At 50.4% G+C, this 13,074-nt stretch overlaps 1 protein-coding gene across 2 annotated transcripts in view; it reads right to left on the bottom strand.

Moving 5' to 3' along the window:
• Positions 1 to 13,074, bottom strand: part of LOC139230007 (ADP-ribosylation factor-binding protein GGA1-like) — a 78,844-nt gene that overhangs the window by 52,402 nt on the left and 13,368 nt on the right. The window contains exon 1 of one of the 2 annotated variants that reach the window (XM_070861722.1): positions 8,691 to 8,794. The exons of the other annotated variant lie outside the window; for it this stretch is intronic. The gene's annotated coding sequence lies outside the window, so the exon portion shown is untranslated. Of the gene's footprint in view, positions 1 to 8,690; positions 8,795 to 13,074 lie in introns of those variants that run through there. 2 annotated transcript variants of the gene reach the window in all.

Here is a 13,074-nt window from a genome sequence, read left to right as displayed (position 1 = left end):
AGCAGAAATTTTCTCCAATTGAATATTGGGAAGACCGAAACCATTCTTTTCATGACTTACGTGGCTCGGTGTCAAATTTTTGAGCTAACACTCCTGTGAAGCGCCTTGGGATGTTTCACTACGTTAAAGGCGCTTTATAAATACAAATTGTTGTTGTTGTTGTTGAATAGGAAATGTTGACAGAGCAATTTATAACTGTAAATGTTGACGAAGTGGGAACAAAAAAAAACAGGAAATAAGGTTTGTGATCAGAAAGGGTGCATCATGCACACAATTTTTAATATACCCAAGTGTGTGAATAAAAAGAGATACTGCATTTATATAGCGCCTTTCATGACCTCAGGACATTCCAAAGCGCTTTACAGCCAATGAAGTACGTTTGAAGCGCAATCACTGTTGTAATGTAGGAAAGGCAGCAGCCAACTGCACACAGCGAGCTCCCACAAACAGCAATGTGATAATGATCAGATAATCTGTTTTAGTGATGCTGATTGAGAGGTAATATTAGCCAGGACACCGGGGATAACTCCCCTGCTCATCTTCGAAATAGTGCCGTGGGATCTTTCACGTCCATCTGAGAGAGCAGATGGGGCCTTGGTTTAACGTCTCATCTGAAAGACGGCAGCTCCAACAGTGCAGCACTCCCTCAGCCCTGCACAGGAGTGTCAGCCTAGATTTTTGTGCTCGAATGGGACTCGAGCCCACAGCCTTCTGACTCAGAGGCGAGAGTGCTGCCCACTGAGCCACGGCTGAAAGGAAACCTCAATCAAGAAAGCAGGACAAAGAAAGGATCACCAGAATCCTTTTATTCCAACCAATGTAGAAAAGGTTCACAGTAAGTAAAACAATATCTACATTGTAAACTTAGAGGAAGTTAAATGGAGCTATGTTAAGTACAGAATGCCCACATTCATCAACAAGAATAGATTTTTAAAGTGACGAGGTACTAATACGCAAATAAAGGGAAAGTCGAAATATGTTATTTTTTATGTTAAAAACCATACTTTTACAGCACAGGAGAGGCTCATTGAGCCCATCACAGCTGTGCTCACTGAGTTATCCATAGTCCCATTTGCTTTTTTTCTCCCTTTTTCAAATATTTACCCACTTTCTATTGAAAAGCTATCGTGGATTTTGATGAAATGACTGCAGAGTTTTTGCCTGCACTACTCTACCAAGGAGGCCATTCCATGTCATGATCACTCTTTGTGAAGATAAACTTCCTGATATAATTTCTCAATTTTCCGTTAAGTAATTTGGACACCTACTCGCATATTTAAAGTATCCGGATTTTCCTTTTCCGCACCACTTACAATCTTGCATATCTGTCAGGTTACCTCTCAAATGGCTCTTTTCATGGCTGGAGAACTCAGGGTTGCTCCCTTCCTTCCTCATTACTGTGACCATTAAGACTGGGAATAAGCCTTGTGGCTCTTTGGAACACCTTCAATGCCTTCCATTAAGGTCGCTGATCAGCCATGATCTTATCGAATGGCGGAGCAGGCTCGAGGGGCCGTATGGCCTACTCCTGCTCCTAATTCTTATGTTCTTATGTTCCTTGGATCTCGGTGGCCAGAACTGGACACATTACATAGAAACACAGAAAATAGGTGCAGGAGTAGGCCATTCGATCCTTCAACTTCATTCAATGTGATCATGGCTGATCATGCAACTTCAGTACTCCATTCCTGCTTTCTCTTCATACCCCTTGATCCATTTAGCCTTAAGGGTCACATCTAACTCCCTTTTGAATATATCTAACGAACTGGCCTCAACAACTTTCTGTGGTAGAGAATTCCACAGGTTCACAATTCTCTGAGTGAAGAAGTTTCTCCTCATCTCGGTCCTAAATGGCTTACTCCTTATCCTTAGACTGTGACCCCTGGTTCTGGACTTCCCCAACATCGGGAACATTGCTCAAGCTGTGGGCTGACAAGAGCATGGTGCTCATTTAGATTTACTCAGCAGCCAGTGTGTCCATTGCCACTGGGGCTGCTCGTGCAAAGTTGCAGTACTCGGGCAGGAACTGACGCTAACATGTGGGATGTCGTACAATTTGTGGTCTGGGGAAGGTCAGGTTTTGGGACTGAACAGCCGTTTCTCATTCCATGCTTTCGTACAGTTCTTGCTTCTCTCAAGATGAACTTTGGCTGACCCTATGAAGCGCAAGACAGCAATTTTCCAGGAGTGAAGAAGTAGTTTGAAGGAATCTCACATCAGCCGGTGAGACACCCGTGAGACTCCTTGGGCCGAAGTTTCGGCCTCAGTTGCTCCTGATTTTTTGGAGCAACTGGTGTAGAACGGAGTATCTTAGAAATTCAAATTCTCGGCATTTAGTTTGCTCCAGTTCTAGTCAGTTAGAACAGTTTCACTTTGGAACAGAATTTTTTTTTCAAAAGCGGGCGTGTCCGGCCACTTACGCCTGTTTTCAAAGTTTCGGCAGTGAAAACTTACTCCAAACTAACTTAGAATGGAGTAAGTGAAGATTTTTGTATGCTCGAAAAAACCTTGGCGACACTTTAGAAAATCAGGCGTAGGTTACAAATCAGGCGTAGGGAATGGGGGGGGGGGGGGGGGGTTTAAAGGGAAGTTTACAAACATTAAACACTTCAGTTTTACAAATAAAGAGCCATCATCAATAATAAATGATAAAAACATCAATAAATCAACCAATAAATCAACCAAAAATTTTTTTTTTAATCAATAAATAAAACAAGCACTGGGAGCCCTCCAATAGCGTGCTGGGATGCTCCCCACCCCCCCTGGCTCGCAGTGTGTCTCTGTCAGTGTTTCTATCTGTCTGTCTGTCTGTGTCTCTCACTCTCTGTCTGTCAGTGTCTGTGTTTCTGACAATGAGGGGAGGGGGAGGAGGGTGTAGAGGGAGAGAGGGGGCGCAGGGGGGGGGGAGGAGAAGGGGAAGGGGGGGGAGGAGAAGGGGAAGGGGGGGGAGAAGGGGAAGGGGGGGGGAGGAGAAGGGGAAGGGGGGGGAGGAGAAGGGGAAGGGGGGGAGGAGAAGGGGAAGGGGGGGAGGAGAAGGGGAAGGGGGGAGGAGGAGAAGGAGAAGGGGGGAGGAGGAGAAGGGGGGGAGGAGGAGAAGGGGAAGGGGGGGGGAGGAGAAGGGGAAGGGGGGGGAGGAGAAGGGGAAGGGGGGGGAGGAGAAGGGGAAGGGGGGAGGAGAAGGGGAAGGGGGGAGGAGAAGGGGAAGGGGGGAGGAGAAGGGGAAGGGGGGAGGAGAAGGGGAAGGGGGGAGGAGAAGGGGAAGGGGGGGAGGAGAAGGGGAAGGGGGGGAGGAGAAGGGGAAGGGGGGGAGGAGAAGGGGAAGGGGGGGAAGAGAAGGGGAAGGGGGGGAGGAGAAGGGGAAGGGGGGGAGGAGAAGGGGAAGGGGGGGAGGAGAAGGGGAAGGGGGGAGGAGAAGGGGAAGGGGGAGGAGAAGAGGAAGGGGGGGAGGAGAAGAGGAAGGGGGGGAGGAGAAGAGGAAGGGGGGGAGGAGAAGAGGAAGGGGGGGAGGAGAAGAGGAAGGGGGGGAGGAGAAGAGGAAGGGGGGGAGGAGAAGAGGAAGGGGGGGAGGAGAAGAGGAAGGGGGGGAGGAGAAGAGGAAGGGGGGGAGGAGAAGAGGAAGGGGGGGAGGAGAAGAGGAAGGGGGGGAGGAGAAGAGGAAGGGGGGGAGGAGAAGAGGAAGGGGGGGAGGAGAAGAGGAAGGGGGGGAGGAGAAGAGGAAGGGGGGGAGGAGAAGAGGAAGGGGGGGAGGAGAAGAGGAAGGGGGGGAGGAGAAGAGGAAGGGGGGGAGGAGAAGAGGAAGGGGGGGAGGAGAAGAGGAAGGGGGGGAGGAGAAGAGGAAGGGGGGAGGAGAAGAGGAAGGGGGGGAGGAGAAGAGGAAGGGGGGGAGGAGAAGAGGAAGGGGGGGAGGAGAAGAGGAAGGGGGGGAGGAGAAGAGGAAGGGGGGGAGGAGAAGAGGAAGGGGGGGAGGAGAAGAGGAAGGGGGGGAGGAGAAGAGGAAGGGGGGAGGAGAAGAGGAAGGGGGGAGGAGAAGAGGAAGGGGGGGAGGAGAAGAGGAAGGGGGGGAGGAGAAGAGGAAGGGGGGGAGGAGAAGAGGAAGGGGGGGAGGAGAAGAGGAAGGGGGGGAGGAGAAGAGGAAGGGGGGGAGGAGAAGAGGAAGGGGGGGAGGAGAAGAGGAAGGGGGGGAGGAGAAGAGGAAGGGGGGGAGGAGAAGAGGAAGGGGGGGAGGAGAAGAGGAAGGGGGGGGAGGAGAAGAGGAAGGGGGGGGAGGAGAAGAGGAAGGGGGGGAGGAGAAGAGGAAGGGGGGGAGGAGAAGAGGAAGGGGGGGAGGAGAAGAGGAAGGGGGGGAGGAGAAGAGGAAGGGGGGGAGGAGAAGAGGAAGGGAGGAGGAGAAGAGGAAGGGAGGAGGAGAAGAGGAAGGTGGGGGAGGAGAAGGGGAAGGTGGGGGAGAAGAAGGGGAAGGAGAAGGGGAAGGTGGGGGAGGAGAAGGGGAAGGGGGGGAGGGGAAGGGGGGGAGGGGAAGGGGGGGAGGAGAAGGGGAAGGGGGGGAGGAGAAGGGGAAGGGGGGGAGGAGAAGGGGAAGGGGGGGGAGGAGAAGGGGAAGGGGGGAGCAGAAGGGGAAGGGGGGGAGGAGAAGGGGAAGGGGGGATCAGGAGGAGAGGGGGGGAGGAGAAGGGGGAAAGGAGAAGCGGGGGGGGAAAGGAGAAGCGGGGGGGGAAAGGAGAAGCGGGGGGGGGAAAGGAGAAGCGGGGGGGGAAAGGAGAAGCGGGGGGGGGAAAGGAGAAGCGGGGGGGGAAAGGAGAAGCGGGGGGGGAAAGGAGAAGCGGGGGGGGAAAGGAGAAGCGGGGGGGGAAAGGAGAAGCGGGGGGGGAAAGGAGAAGCGGGGGGGGAAAGGAGAAGCGGGGGGGGAAAGGAGAAGCGGGGGGGGAAAGGAGAAGCGGGGGGGGAAAGGAGAAGCGGGGGGGGGAAAGGAGAAGCGGGGGGGGAAAGGAGAAGCGGGGGGGGAAAGGAGAAGCGGGGGGGGAAAGGAGAAGCGGGGGGGGAAAGGAGAAGCGGGGGGGGAAAGGAGAAGCGGGGGGGGAAAGGAGAAGCGGGGGGGGAAAGGAGAAGCGGGGGGGGAAGGAGAAGCGGGGGGGGAAAGGAGAAGCGGGGGGGGAAAGGAGAAGCGGGGGGGGAAAGGAGAAGCGGGGGGGGAAAGGAGAAGCGGGGGGGGAAAGGAGAAGCGGGGGGGGAAAGGAGAAGCGGGGGGGGAAAGGAGAAGCGGGGGGGGAAAGGAGAAGCGGGGGGGGAAAGGAGAAGCGGGGGGGGAAAGGAGAAGCGGGGGGGGAAAGGAGAAGCGGGGGGGGAAAGGAGAAGCGGGGGGGGAAAGGAGAAGCGGGGGGGGAAAGGAGAAGCGGGGGGGGAAAGGAGAAGCGGGGGGGGAAAGGAGAAGCGGGGGGGGAAAGGAGAAGCGGGGGGGAAAGGAGAAGGGGGGGAAAGGAGAAGGGGGGGAAAGGAGAAGGGGGGGAAAGGAGAAGGGGGGGAAAGGAGAAGGGGGGGAAAGGAGAAGGGGGGGAAAGGAGAAGGGGGGGGAAGGAGAAGGGGGGGGAAGGAGAAGGGGGGGAAAGGAGAAGGGGGGGGAAAGGAGAAGGGGGGGGAAAGGAGAGGGGGCGGAAGGAGAAGGGGGGGGGGAGGAGATGGCGGGGGGGGGAGGAGATGGCGGGGGGGTGGGGGGGGGGAAGGAGAAGGGGGAGGGAGGCTGAACGGGCCGGGCCCAAGACTTCGGGCAGGGCCCGTCCCCAGCACCAGATTTCAAGGTAAGTGGCGTTGGGTCGGGTCGGGTCGGGTCCGGGGTCGGGAGCGTGGGTCAGAGGGAGGTCGGGTGGGGTCGTGTCGGGTCGGACGGCGGGGAGGGGGGGGGGGGAGAAAGGAGGGAGGTCGGGTCCAGTCCGGGGGGTCGGGTCGGGGGGCGGGACTCGAGATGGGTCGGGAGGAAGTAGGAGCTGGGCATGGGAGGCAGCCTTATGCACGCAGCCCCAGTGAGGCCATTCAGCCAGGGCTAGGGGCTGCGTGCTTCGGGCCCCTCCCACACAATTTTGGGCGCTTGGAGCTACTGCACATGCGCGCCCACTGTAGCGCACATGTGCAGAGGTCCCGGCACAGTTTTCAGCGCAGGGACCTAGCTCCGCCCCCGACAGCCCGTGCTGCGCCGCGCCCGACTCCAGAGGACCAGCAGGGAGTCGGAGAATCTGTAAGTTTTTTTTAGGCGCACTTTGTGTAGCGAAAAACGGGCGTCCAGGTCGGGGCTGCGCCGTTCTAGGCACGGCCCGAAACTTGGGCCCCTTGCGCCTACCCACATGGGTGGACTTACACCCACAAATATGTCCAACCGTTGACGTGTGCGTCAACGCTCTCAGCTGTGACACTTGGGACTCCAGGGGGTTCCGTGGCACCTGTGAGTATGAGAGATTCTTTTGCATACCATGCAAACTTTAGCTGTTTATCTAGTTCTATGTTGAAGTCACAATTGTATTTTAATTTAATTTAATTTAATTTTATTTCTACTCGGAGCTCAGACAGAGCAAACGAGCCCCAGGTGGGCAAAGGAAACGCTTCAAGGACACCCTCAAGTCATCCTTGAAAAAAAGTTTAACATCCCCACCGGCACCTGGGAATCACTGGCTCAAGATCGCTCAAAATGGAGGAGAATAATCCGTGAGGGTGTCGAACGCTTCGAGTCTCTTCGCCGGGAGCAAGAGGAGACCGAGTGCATACGGCGGAAACACGTCAAAAAACCGGCACTTCAACCAATGTATTTTCAACCACCGTCTGTCCAACCTATGACAGAGACTGTAGCTCCCGCATTGGACTTAACAGTCATCTGTGGAAGCAAGTTACCCTCGACTTCGAAGGACTGCCTATGACGATGATGATTTTTGCCAATCCTGATGTCTTCCAGCTACTTTGCAAACTGTGCTGAGCTTTAAGCAGCACTGGTCCAACCGTGCCAGTGGTGGTTGTTATGCTATTAGTAATCTTTGTAATGCTGGAAACCATTTAACAGCACCCAGGAGTACAGAATTTAAGTTTCCATCATCTGGTTCGAGTTAACACAACTTTCAACCCTTCACTGCCTGTACAGAATGGTACAAAGTCATATGAAGAGGTCAAGTAGTTTCCACAGGTTGAAAATATGTCATTCAATGACGACATGGAAAATTACCCATCTACATATTTAGAATAGGAGCAAGAAACTACAGGTACAACGTCTCAAATCCGGCAACCTCTGGACTGAGACTGTGCCAATTTCTGGATTTCGGACAAGAAAACCAAGAGCGTACGTATGCTACCAAGACAGGTAAAGTACTAATGGTGGCGTAGGTCAAGTCGGGTCAGGTTGAGGGTCATTTGGCAAGATTCGAACCGATTAAACGCTATTTAAAACATAGCAGCAAAGCCATTTAACTAGTCCGGCCTGCCGGTTTTTGGACAATAATTCCGGATTTTATTTTACTGAATATCAAATGGGATTTTCTCAAAAATGTCCGGTTTTCGGACAATTCTGATTTTCGGACAGCCGGATTTGAGACGTTGTACCTGTATTGAGATAACTTCTGAACATTCCTAAGCTCCGTTTCGCAAACGGCGCTCATTAGTAGTAGAGCTTGGCAGGTCTATTAGCAATTCAACACTTAATCTAATTAGCCCACTTCGGCTGATACAACCAGAAGATAAACTAGTTGCAAAACACAGTGTGCTTTAGCTTGGGTCAGTTAGTAGCACGGTTTCTAAGACAGAAGGTTATGGGTTCAAACTTCACCCTAGACTTGAGCACATAAGCTCAGCTGAGTTCAGTGCGGTATTCAGGGAGTGCTGCATTGTCAGAAGTACATCTTTGATCTGAGATATTAAGAGGCCCAGACTGCCGGTTCAGGTGTACATTAACTATTGTATGAGCAATGCTTTGAGCGATAAGGGAGTCAAGGGTTATGGAAAGCGGGCGGGGAAGTGGAGTTGAGGCCAAGATCAGATCAGCCATGATCTTATTGAATGGCGGAGCAGGCTCGAGGGGCCGTAGATCCTACTCCTGCTCCTATTTCTTATGTTCTTATGTAATGTTCCCTCTAATTGTTGTTTTTTTTAAGTGCGCGAACCCTTTAACTGGGTGAGTGGCCCACACGGGACCACCAGATTGCTGTGTGGCCGCACAGCTTAGCGGGAAGGTCGCCCACAACAGCATTAGAAGTGGAGAAGGAAATTTATCCACTGTCCGGACAAACATTCCTCCCTCAACCAACACCAACCGAAAAAAAAGTTAATGTCATTCATCGTGTTGCAGCTCGTGGAATCTTGCTATGCACAAAATGGCTGCTGCACTTGCCTGGATAACAACACTGACTGCATTTCAAATTCATTTATTGCACGTGAAGTACTCAGATTTGATAAAGGAATTATATACCCAGAAGGATTGCCTTCTTTTTCTGATTGGCCTTTTCATTTCCACCATCAAAAACTAATTGCAGTTCAATAAATATGGTCACTTTGCAATTATGCTAAATAATAAGCATTTGATAGCTGGTTACTCTGCTGAATTAATTTAGATTTTTCAAACACAGGTCAGCTCAAAATAAATAATAAGGCAGTGAAAAAAAAGTTAAAAGTTCACAGTCAGATCTCAGTGTTTGTACAAGATGTTCTGACGAAGTGTCACCGACCTGAAACATTAACTCTGTTTCTCTCGCCACAGATGCTGCCTGACCCGCTGAGTATTTCACAATTTTCCGTTTTTATTTCAGATTTCCGGCATCCACAGTGTTTTCCTTTTGTCTGTATAAGATTGTACGGTTTAATGTAAAAGAAAAAGACTTGATTTATATAGCGCCTTTCACAACTCAGGACATCCTTAAAGCTCTTTACAGCCAATGAAGTACTTTTGGAGTGTAGTCACTGTTGTAATGTAAGGAATCTGGCAGCCAATTTGCGCACAGCAAGCTCCCACAAACAGCAATGCGATAATGACCAGGTAATCTGTTTTTTTCGTGATGTTGATTGAGGGATAAATATTGGCCCAGGACACCTGGAGATAACTCCCCTGTTCTTCGAAATAGTGCCATGGGATCTTTTACGTCCACCTGAGAGAGCAGATGGAGCGTCGGTTTAACGTCTCATCCGAAAGACAGCACCTTCGACAGTGCAGCGCTCCCTCAGCACTGGGAGTGTCAGCCTAGATCTTTGTGCTCAAGTCTCTGGAATGGGACTTGAACACACAGTTCCTGACTCGAGGCGAGAGTGCTACCCACTGAGCCATGGCTGAATGCGTGTTAAATAAAATATGGTCACTTCGCAATTGTGCTATTGGCTAAATAATACGCATTTGATAGCTAGTTAACGCTACTGAATTCATTTAGATTTTGTAAACACAGGTCAGCAGATTATAATGCAGTGGGGGAGAAAAAGTTAAAGGTTCACAGTCAGATCCCAGTTTCTGTCTACGGTTGTACAGTTTAATGTAAATTAACAGTTATGAATATAAGTGTTTGGGAAATATCTACAACTGAGCTCATAACCTGCACAACAGCCATGTTGTGGATACCCATAGGAAAAGGTATCTCACCAACTGCAGGGAAACAGGACCAGCTGGTTTAGTTACTTCAGCAACTCATACAACAACATTTTTTTTCAAAACACATTTACACCAAGCCATTATACGAGCACACACGAGTGATCAGCTGTGCAGATCCCAGTGGGATGTTATTAACCAGAAAGTTAATTTTAAAATGATTTATTCATTCACAGGATGTGCAAGGCATTTATTGCCCATCACTAATTGCTCTTAACTGAGTGGCTCGGTGGGCCATTTCAGAGGGGCAGTTAAGAGTCAACCACATTCTGTGGGTCTGGAGTCACATATAGGCCAGACCGGGTAAAGGCGGCAGAATTCCTCCCCTAAAGGACCAGATGGTTTTACAACAATTCGGTCGTTACATTGTTTATCCAGGCCTCTGGATTACTAGCCCAGTAACATAACCACTATGCTACCGTGCCCTTAGTGTTACTCAAAATTATTTTTTGACGGTTACCCTAATATGTATGAAAACTACTAAAGAACACAGAATGGAGATTCAAGTCCAGAGCCTTTGAGGCTTACTGCCTTCAAACTGCATCAAAGCAGCCCACCCAACGTAAAGACACTGGACCATCAAGCCCCAGCCAAACTCTTGTTAAATTGACATTTCTGGCCCCTTTTAAGGTTTAACATGTATTTTGAATTAGCAGCCCACACACAATATTAACTGAAAAGCAGGTCGCAATGTAATACAGGTACAAGATGCTCTGGGATTCACTTCGCATTGAAAAACCACTTGAGACAACATTCAACTGGGTTATGGTCCTTATTTAACCACGGCTTCTGGAGAACAGCATGTTATTCTATATACAGTCACGGCATTCCTCTATGTTAGTAAATTTAATCCAGTATCATGCCATTTGATCATGGATACTTGCTACACTGCACAGGGGTAAAAAAAGCAATAATAAAATACTTTTCTATACATTATACAGAATCACACAGTCTAAAGACAGCAACACATCTCAGCACTGCAATAACGCTAATGAGCTACATACTGTTGCACTAACGCTTCATAACACGCCATCCCAATCAATATTCCCAGTAAACTGCGCAGCAGTCTAAAGGGGTCCCGTACAGCTTATAAAAGGAAAAACAGCGCAAGTGCGGAAATTTGAATGGCCTCGTTAAAGGGGCAAACAATAATTAGTGGTAACATTGATCCCAATGTAGCTTACTATCAGGGTGCTTTCGTACTGTAACTGCAGTGTGTGGTGCAAAGCAAAATCACCTCACAGCGACAGTGCAGTGCATTCAGTCTCAGTTTAGACTAATTGCAGTGCACGGTGTAAAGCAAAACCACTTCACAGCGACAGTGCAGGTAGCGTAAATTGAGCCTGAATCCAGAGTTAGGGCCTGACCTGGCTGAAACAAAGAGCAGTACTTTGTTTCGGAGTAAACGCGAGCTTTGGCAGCCATGTTTAGCGGTGTGACACCAAAGCCCACTTTGCACCAACGCTAAACTTGCAGTGTAAATGCACCGTCATTAAACTTTGTAACTCTATATAGCAGCATTTTCAGTTTTTATTTTAGATTCCAGCTGTCATGTATGTAATCTTCATGTAACTGTAACCTTCATGTAACAACACTGCATACTTTATACACTTAAGAAATGCACACCTTGACCACAGGGGGTGAACTTGTGGGAGACACTCTTCACCTGGTCATCCACGGAGATAAAGGGAGGTCCCACGCAGGGTCATCACTTCTTGGTCCTGTGAATAAAGGTTCGGGTCACAAAGTGACCTTGTCTGCAGAATGTGCCTCGTGTGAATTTATAATAGTGTGTAAGGACACTACATTTGGCGACGAGAAACGGGAATCAACGACTCACGAGAATGGCCACCGGTAGCACAGAGGAACGGTACTGTGTTGGTGAGGACTGGAACGATTTCGTTGAGAGGCTCCAGCAGAGCTTTGTCACGAAGGACTGGCTGGGAGATGCAACGGCTGACAAGTGAAGGTCGCATCTACTGACCAGCTGTGGACCTAAGACGCACGCGCTGATGAAAGACCTGCTCGTACCCAATAAGCCGGCGGACAAAACCTTTGAAGAGCTCAGCAAACTGATCGGTGAGCACCTCAAACCAGCGAGCAGTGTACACATGGCTCGACACCAATTCTATACACACTGACGTCGGGAAGGACAGAGCATACCGGACTTCGTTGCGGACCTTCAGCGCTTGGCCAGCCTCTAAGTTCACAGACGCCTGCAGGGGGGAGATGTTGAGGGACTTCTTTATTGAGGGCATTGGTCATGCCGGGATTTTCAGAAAGCTAATTGAGACCAAGGACTTGACCTTGGAAGCGGTGGTGTTGATGGCTCAGACCTTCATGGCGGGGGAGGAGCAAACTAAGATAATATACATGCGCCATTCTGCTTCCAACGTGGCGATGGATCAGGGAGTTAACATTGTAAACGCGACTCAGAACCCCGCAGGCAGGCAAGGGCAATTCAACACCACCCAAGCAGCAACAGACACTAGAGTGGGTCCTCAACAGAGACAATGGCAGATTGAACGGACATTTACGCCATCACAGTGGACAATGTGTCCCGGGATGGGGCCATTGAAACCCGCTAACAGAGTGCTCAAGAGTAATCAAAGAGACAATCAGAGAGGAATGCCTGGTAACAGCTCTTTTGTTCACAACAATCTCAGCTCATGCTGGAGGTGCGGGGGCAATCATGCTGCAAAATCTGTAGGTTTCAACAATTTATCTGTAGAAAATGGAACTTCAGTGGACATTTAGCCAGAATGTGCAGGAAGCCCGCAGCAAGGCTAATTTACGAGGCAGATGAACCAGAAGAGGGGTCTGCAAGGCCCTTGGGACAAAGCAATGCACGCTGAAATTCAGCGGGTTCATGTGGCAAACATCCACAGCTCATATACCAAAACGCCACTTATGATAATAAAAGTCCTATTAAACGACATCCCGGTACACATGGAGCTGGACACAGGGGCCAGCTAGTCACTTATGAGTGTCCAACAATTCGAGAAACTATGGCCACTCAGAGCTAGCAGACCCAAACTAGAACATATTGACACGCAATTACGGATGTACACCAAAGGGATCATCCCAGTGCTAGGCAGTGCAATGTTGGTGGTCACACATAATGGCTGCCACTCTGAATTGTCCCGGGAAATGGTCCCGCGCTTTTGGGGAGGAGCTGGCTTGCCGAGATAGAAACATAGAAACATCGAAAATAGGTGCAGGAGTAGGCTATTCGGCCCTTCTAGCCTGCACCGCCATTCAATGAGTTCATGGCTGAACATTCAACTTCAGTACCCCATTCCTGCTTTCTCGCCACACCCCTTGATCCCCCTAGTAGTAAGGACCTCATCTAACTCCTTTTTGAATATATTTAGTGAATTGGCCTCAACAACTTTCTGTGGTAGAGAATTCCACAGGTTCACCACTCTCTGGGTGAAGAAGTTCCTCCTCATCTCGGTCCTAAATGGCTTACCTCTTAT

Source organism: Pristiophorus japonicus, chromosome 19 (genome assembly GCF_044704955.1).
Source record: "Pristiophorus japonicus isolate sPriJap1 chromosome 19, sPriJap1.hap1, whole genome shotgun sequence".
NCBI classification, from domain to species: Eukaryota; Metazoa; Chordata; class Chondrichthyes; family Pristiophoridae; genus Pristiophorus; species Pristiophorus japonicus.
The sequence above is the reverse complement of the archived record's forward strand: the minus strand, read 5'-3'. Positions and strand labels throughout refer to the sequence as shown.